The sequence below is a fragment of the Crocuta crocuta genome, unplaced genomic scaffold (assembly GCF_008692635.1).
Source record: "Crocuta crocuta isolate KB4526 unplaced genomic scaffold, BGI_CrCroc_1.0 scaffold176, whole genome shotgun sequence".
NCBI lineage: Eukaryota > Metazoa > Chordata > Mammalia > Carnivora > Hyaenidae > Crocuta > Crocuta crocuta.
This window is the reverse complement of record NW_027531905.1, coordinates 2,172,006-2,180,334: the sequence shown is the minus strand read 5'-3', so window position 1 is coordinate 2,180,334 and position 8,329 is coordinate 2,172,006. Positions and strand designations below refer to the sequence as shown.

The 8,329-nt window shown below is 38.6% G+C and overlaps 1 protein-coding gene across 2 annotated transcripts in view; it reads right to left on the bottom strand.

Moving 5' to 3' along the window:
• LOC144240263 (SIN3-HDAC complex-associated factor) overlaps positions 1-768 on the bottom strand; it is a 32,549-nt gene extending 31,781 nt beyond the window's left edge. Inside the window, exon 1 of one of the 2 annotated variants that reach the window (XM_077774570.1) lies at positions 525-768. The gene's annotated coding sequence lies outside the window, so the exon portion shown is untranslated. Of the gene's footprint in view, positions 1-173; positions 274-524 lie in introns of those variants that run through there. The other variant, XM_077774571.1, reaches the window with a different exon arrangement.
• Between the last annotated feature and the right edge of the window lie 7,561 nt (positions 769-8,329).

Genomic DNA, 8,329 nt, shown 5'->3' with positions numbered 1-8,329 from the left:
TAAACCACGAGGTTCGACCGCGGCACCCGACCACTCCCGGGGCGCGCGCCCACGCGGACGCACCGGCCCAGGGCCCCTCCACGACTGCCAGCAAGTCGTTTCCCTCTCGGGCCTTCCAGCCCCCCGGCTCCTTTTCGCCAGAGAACACTACGGCTGAGAAAAGTCATTGTCACCTTCAACGTGGATCCCTCAACTCCGGCGACTCCTCAGGCGTTTGCAGCCACCGCTCACTTCCCCCACCCCGAGACTTTCGGTTTGCCCTCCAGTACCCTCCCCAATTAGAAAAGGCAAACTAAACATGTGTATACAAAAGAACCCGGAGTCCGAAGATCACGAGAACACTGCTCCCAGTAATGCCATCTCCAAGACAAAACTTCCTGTGCGTGCGTGTGTATGTGTGCGTGTGTGTGGAAGGGCCGGGGGGGGGAGGTGGGGGAGGTGAAAAGAGAAAACAGAAAAAAACACTCTGAAATCAAAGCCTCGTGAGACAGTTTTGCACCAGAGTAATGGTTAGAGTCACTCACCTTCCAAATGCAGCCGTTTCACGCACAATAACGTTCCCGAGGTCTGGAGTGCACGCCGAGCCAGCCCCCCCTTCCAATCGCTCCCTCCTCCTCAACTGCCTTGTCTAGAAAGATTGTCTCCCGCAGTTCTGCAGTTGCTACCGCTGGCCGGGAAGGTGTAGATTCCGCTTTCCCTCTGCGCACGCGCGTCTCCCGGTACAAAATTCTCCTGAATCGAACTTATTTGCATACGGGCGCGCGCGCGTCGAGGGCTGGGAGGGGAGAAGGCCCGGCGGCCGCGCGCGCTCCCGGGGCCTCTATTGTCCTTTTAAGGGGAGAAGCGCCGCGGCGCGGGAAACGAGGCGGCCAGAGGGAAACGGGGGCGGGGACTGCTTACTACGGCTGACGTCACGTAAACAAACGCCCCCTGGCTGGAGGCTGCGGCGAAGGGGGAGTGGCGGGGTGGGAAAGGCGGAAAGGTTAGCAGCAGAAAGAGAACGTTCGGCTGCATGACTTGCTTTCCACCCTGAAGTTCTTGGGGCGCTCCATTTCGCGTTGAAAAATAGTTTCGGAAGCTGCTTGTGCAAAATTCTCACACCTATGCCCAGTTTCTGACTTGAGGCGACAGGGGAGGTGGTCTTGCAAGCACCCAGATGGAATTTATGCCTCCTACGTTTCCTAAATTTTGTTTGAAGTTGGGTTTTGAAGCTTTTTTTTTTTTTAATCCTTTGGGGCCAGAGGAGGTTCATTTTTCTTGCAGTTTTAATGAGTCGTTTAATAAAGTCCCATTTTGACCCTCTATCCATTCACAAACTCCCTCCTGCCCTCCTTAAACAGTAACCCAGCCCATAACGATCCAATCCCCACCCCCCCAACTTTGGCCTTAAGATTTCAAGCCTGTCCGAGTTGAATGGTTGTTAATTTCCGTGGGAACAGTGTAGCTTTGCTAAAAGACTAGTCAGTGGAAAGCCAGTAATCTAGGAACATGGACACCTCCTCCAGCTGCTTGTAAAGGGTGTTCCATTCACCCAGAAGTAATACCACTAACTGGTGGTCTTGGGAATGGAAAAAGTAGCCAAGGAAGTGCAGATTTTCCCTCGTGGAATATATAATAAACCAACGATCTAAACACTTCCTGTCCCAGGAGGGAAGAAAAAAAAAAAAGAAAACTGAAGTAACTCTTCTCATATAAAGTGGAAAATAAAAAAGAATGATTTTGATACACCTTTATTTAGAGAACATAACTAACACCAACAGGCTGAGACCCTGATTTAATGATAGAGGGAGGGTGGGGAGAGAGGAAGGATGTCTTTCCCAGAAACCTGATATTGTTCCCAAGCTACAAAAGTGTGGACATCAACCATAAAACTTAATCATCTGCTGACAAGTTTCAATGCTCTCACTGTAATGTCAACAATATGGATTTAAATAGATACTTCTGAACCACTAATTTAATTCAACAACCAATTCATAATACATGCATGACAAACCCACTTCTAAAGTCTGCAACTAATGCTTCTTTTTTTTCTTTGAATCCTGTAACACACTATTTCCGTAACTGCATATGAAAACCATCTATTAAATACCTGCAAAAGAGAAAAAAAAAACCAACACCCTCACTAAAATGTGAGCTCCCTCAGGACAAGAATTTTATACTGTATTCATTTTTGTACTCCAGTGCCTAAAACAGAGCACAGCAGATAATGGGCTCTGAATAATTGCTTGTGAAAATAGTAAATCAATGGACATTTTCAAACTTATTGTAGGTTTATCTCAAATCAAAACAGCTTTACTTTAGTGTAGAGTTTTTGTATTTAACCTAAAATGAGTTTGGAAGTTACAGTGCTCACCTCAGTTAATATGATGTCTATGATGCCTGTTCCTATCATAATAAATAAAGCAGAGTAGGCTTACTAGCTGTTTCTAGGCTTTCATTGGTAACAAACTGGACCCAGAACATAGACACACCTACCTCCGTTTTGAAGAAAATTTTAAGAAGTTGTCCTGGGTTGCCTCACGTACTTATTTGGCTTATGACAGGTCTTCCAAAAATAATTTCACATTAGTGTGTGCTTTTGCAAGTATGAAAATTGCAAGTGTGATAATATTTTCCAAACTTCAATCATTGCTTATAGGATATATCTATATATCTTATATAGACAGATAGCTAACATAAAAATGTACCATGAATGCCTTTTCTCTTGAAAGTTTATGTAAAGAATATAGGGGCGCCTGGGTGGCTTAGTCGGTTAAGCGTCCGACTTTCGCTTGGGTCATGACCTCGCGGTTCGTGGGTTCGAGCCCCGCGTCGGGCTCTGTGCTGACTGCCGGCTCGGAGCCTGGAGCCTGTTTCAGTCTGTGACTCCCTCTCTCTCTGACCCTCCCCTGCTCACGCTGTCTCTCTCTCTCTCTCCTAGAAATAAATTAAAAAAATAAAAAATTTAAAAAAAAAAGAAAGTTTATGTAAAGAATACACTGTAATCCAGGGATGGAATAGATTCAAATGTGCAAGCAATGCAGGGATTACAGTATTTAGGATACACTGTTCAGATAAAAAAGTACCTGTAAGATTCAATCAATATTGTACAGCAAAACTTCCTCAAAGTAGAGGTAAAGAAGTAATCTGGTAGTTTTTGTAGGAAAGGTAGCAACAAAGTCCTTAAAGAAATTTGAGAATTTGAGTTTCTTAGATTCTTAAAAAAAAAAAAAACAAAAAAGAACATGCTATTTTTGAACAATCAGGTGCGTCNTCCAGGGATGGAATAGATTCAAATGTGCAAGCAATGCAGGGATTACAGTATTTAGGATACACTGTTCAGATAAAAAAGTACCTGTAAGATTCAATCAATATTGTACAGCAAAACTTCCTCAAAGTAGAGGTAAAGAAGTAATCTGGTAGTTTTTGTAGGAAAGGTAGCAACAAAGTCCTTAAAGAAATTTGAGAATTTGAGTTTCTTAGATTCTTAAAAAAAACAAACAAAAAAGAACATGCTATTTTTGAACAATCAGGTGCGTTGCAAAGGTTCTTTTGCTCATTTTGTTGCTTGAACATGTTGTTATGGCTGTCTCTATCCAGGGCCAATAGTTCATTTATGGACTACTTTAAAATACTGTTATATAAATAGCCCAAGTGAATTTTTCAAAGGAAAGAGAAAGAGAGAGAGGGAGGGAGGGAGGAAGGGAGGAAGGAAGGAAGGAAGGAAATTTACAATATATAAATTTAGATTATACTAGATTGAATTACACAATGTTAAAAGTATTTGAGTATCCTTAATGACTATACTGCTATGTTGAACTCATACTGAGTTTTCAAAAATAATGAAATTGAATATATAGTAAAAATTGAAATTGAAAATAAGTTACTAGATACTCTGGTTAAGCCAACCACCTTCCTTATAATATGTTGTCCCCGCTGTAGAATTATCCCTACTGCCTGAACATTTTTATTCATTTAGCAAACATTTAATGATCATAACTATCTGCCAGATAGTAAAACCATTTCAGAAGTAGAGGAGCTCAAGCCCTCCTTACCTCTTCTGATTTATCTCTATACCATTCTATTTTATTTGCTACTTTTTCTTTGGTAGCATTTATTGCCTTCTTTTGAGACTTAACTATTGAGCATCTTTACAGTTTCTTATAATATTCTTGGCATGGATGATAAACCATACGTAAAAGACTGAAAATGACAATTTTTATCTGGTAATGATGGATATTATCAGCAATTTAGTAATGTTTCTAATGCCAACTCCAACTAATGATTGTTTTTTAAATGAAGGCTAATACCCTCATCAGAGGCTGGTACCAACCACATCAAAACATTTTGTTGAGCCCAAGAAAGAGATGATTATTATTATTAAACATTGGGTTTGGTTCCTTAGCAAATAATAGCCACAGGACTAAACTTTTTCCTCACACCAAAACAAGCACAGTATTTTGTTACTTATTTGTTTAAATCCTTTTGAAATTCAACTAGTAAGTGGTCAGAGCAAGTCAAATAATTTTAAGCTATAAGGAATAGAATTAATTATGTGATCTAAGCAATCTTCCAACAACCATTTGACAGATTCCAGGAAAAAAATATCTATTACTTAGTTAAAATTAACTTTTCAAATTTTTGAACTTAAAGACATAAAGATTTGTCACAAATTTATTCTTAGAAAAAGGAACCTCTAAATTTATAGAAATTTAGTCTTATACTATCTCATGGCATTTGAATAGCATGCTTTAAAAAAAATAAAATTACTGGTAACAAAAGTAACTTTATTTTAAGAAGGACATTGACAAACTAGAATAAATTCATAGGAGAATAAATCAGGATGATGAAAGAGGATGAAAACCACAGCATAATAGCAATAATTGAAGGAGGAGCTGTGTTTTGATTGTGCAAGAGGGCAATCTTTGACTATCGGAAGGACCATCTTTAGAAGAACGAATGGGCTCGTTTGTTAATGCCTAGGAACCAAATTTGTTTTGAAAATCACAAGAATGTAGATTTGTGCTAATGAGAAAAATCTCTACATATACGAATAATCCAAAGATTGTTCAAAATACTTCAGAAATTAACGCCCCATCAGTAATGAGGGTATTCACAAAAATAAAAGCAAAATTTTTATTTCAATGAATTACATTATTTATTATATAAAGATTGCTACCTCTAAATTCCTATAGAACTTTATGAATCTATGATTTCATGGGGAAAATGAGTGGTATCATCAATAAGTGCCTCAAATTTGAGAGAGGGATTTACCACTGTGGCTGAAGAGGTTACGAATGTCTTTTGGGGGAGGATGGGATTTGAGCTTGGACTTCATTCATTCATTCATTCAACAAATACTGAGTTTCTACTAATTATCAGTCTCTGACAATAAAATGATAAGCTAATGCAGAAACCAGAAACCATCTCTCATAGAATGTGGGAGGCAGGCTTTCCAAATAACCACCCAAATATTAATTATAAACTGTGAGAAATTAAAAAAAAATACTCTGAGCCTTCTCATGTATGGCAAGGGAATCTGACCTAAACTGGAAGTGAGAAAAAGAATCTTTGAGGAAGTAAAGTTGAATTACCAGCAGGATCAAGATGGAGAATTGGAGAGTGGAAAGAGTGCTGAACAGTGGCAACATCAGGACCAAGTTCTTAGAGATGGTACGTGGGGTGGTGGGGAAAGACATGATTAGGAGTCATATCTTTGATTGAATAAAAGTCATATATGAATCCTGTTTAAGGGAAAAGCAGGTGTCAGATATTGAAGACCATGAGAAATCATGGTTTAAGCCCTATGGATTTGGAAGAACTCACATCAAGTTTGAAGTAGTTGCATGTCAAAAGTATTCAAGAGACAAATCCTATGTGATTAGATTACAACTGGTTTAATCAATGTATTTTTCTTCTCTGAAAATTTATTTTTCTAAATGCCTATAAGAAATTGACCCTCCCACTATAGAGTCAACTTCCTGGAAAAACCTCTGTTCTAATAATTTAAAATAATACTGAAGGTAAGCATGCCACATCATCAATAGGTAAACAAGTGAGCAAGCAAGCAGACACATGTACAGGAAGTCAAACATGCTGGGTCACCACTTCTAAGAGTTTTGGGAAGAAAATATCCAGGAATCTAGAATAATTTAATATTTTGCTTATAGTTAATTAAAAAAGACATTTAATACATTTTTTTTAAGAATTCGAATTCTTGGGGTGCCTGAGTGGCTCAGTCTGTTAAACATCTGACTCTTGGTTTCAGCTCAGGTCATGATCTTACAATTTGTGAGTTTGAGTCCTGCGGCTGGCTCAGCACTGACAGCGTGGAGCCTGCTTGGAATTTTTTCTCTCTCCCTCTCTCTCTGCCCCTCCACCTGCTGTTGCTCTCTCTCTATTTCAAAATCAATTAAAAAAAAAAAAAAAGAATGCAGGAGCGTCTGCGTGCTCAGTGAGTTGAGTATCCAACTCTTGATTTTAAATCAACTTCGTGATCCTAGGGCTGTGAGTTGGAGCCCTGTGTCAGACTCCACACTGAGCATGGAGACTGCTTAACGTTCTCTCACTCTCAGTCTGCCCCTTTCCTTTGCTCTCTCTCCCTTGCTCTCTCTCAAATCAAATTTTTAAAAAATGGAATGAAGTCTCATACTTAGATGATGTAAGCTTTAATAGCTTATGTAGGGGCACTTGGCTGGCTCAGTCGGAAGAACATATGACTTTTGATCTTAGGGTTGTGAGTTCAAGCCCTGTGTTGGGGTGTAGAAATTACTAAAATAAAAAAACAAACGTAAAAAAAAAGTTTGTGTAGATATATTGTGAATTTAGCAGTGCTGTGGTATTCCAGAAATGGAAATACAAAGTAAAGCAGATGAAACAGAGATAATTAATGTACCATACTGTATTTATGGCAGTGATTAGAGAAGATGGTGTCATCAGAGAGGAAAACACATTGTATACTATCTTCTTAGTAGGCAAAATTTAGTATATGAACATAATTTAAGTTTCTTTACAGGAATAGAATTAGGAAACATATCCTCAGATTTGTCGAAAATAGAGAAAGGTGTTGGTATTCGGTTTGTTGCCAAAAAAAAGTGCTAATGTAATGCCAATAATATAATTTATAGTTAAACTATAAACTATAAATAAGATTTTGTGGAAGAGAATAGAGGATTCCAAGATTTTTAACATCTTTTCTGAAAAAAATGCATTCTTTAAAATTTTACCTCTGTCATTTCTTCAAATCAGCACAGTTGCCAGTTATGCTGGAATGAATTTCAGATATTAAATAATTATTTTTTGGTCCAAATTCTTGATTTGGAAAACCGAATAGAAATAAAACATATTCTGAGGAGCCTGGGTAGCTCTGTCAGTTAAGCAACTGACTCTTGATTTCAACTTAGATCATGATCACAGTATCATGAGATCAAGTCCCAAATCAGCCTCCTCGTTGAGCATGGAGCCTGCTTAAGATTTTCTCTCTCCCTCTGCCCCTCCTCCACTCACGCTTTTGAGCTCTCTCTCAAAATAAAAACATATTCCTATTAACTTTTTTCTTTTTTTTAATTTTTTTTTTAATGTTTTATTTATTTCCAGGAGAGAGAGACAGTGTGAGCAGGGGAGGGTCAGAGAGAGAGGGAGTCACAGACTGAAACAGGCTCCAGGCTCTGAGCTGGCAGTCAGCACAGAGCCCGACGCGGGGCCCGAACCCACGAACCGCGAGATCATGACCTAAGCGAAAGTCGGACGCTTAACCGACTAAGCCACCCAGGCGCCCCAACTTTTTTCTTTTTTAAGTTGTTACTTAAATTCCAGTAGTTAACATATAGTGTAATATTATTTTCAGTAGTAAAATGTTGTGATTCATCACTTACAGACCATACCCAGTTCTGATCATAAGTATTACTATTAGCTGTTACATAACTGCTATAAGCAAAAGGAAAATTTATACACGGTTTCCTCTTTTTGGCATGTTATAAATATTACTTAAAAAGATTATTTCAATTAAAGGATGGAATTAGGATGGAATTAAAAATTTATGTCATTTTTTTAAATGACATAAGCCTATCAGCACAGAGCCCAGTGCAGGGCCCCATCTCACAAACCATGAGATCATGACCTAAGAGGAAATCAAGAGTCCAATGCTTAACCAACTGAGCCACTCAGGCACCTCTCAAATAATTTTTTAATCCTGGAGTGAGGGAACCCAAAAGATAAATAAATTTAACTACATAAAGCTAAAATTTTTTACATGAAGAAAAATACCATATGGTCCAGGAAAGAAAGTCAAACTAGAAAGAGCTTGCAAAATAAAAGGATAATTTCTTAATATAAATAAAGAATATGAAAA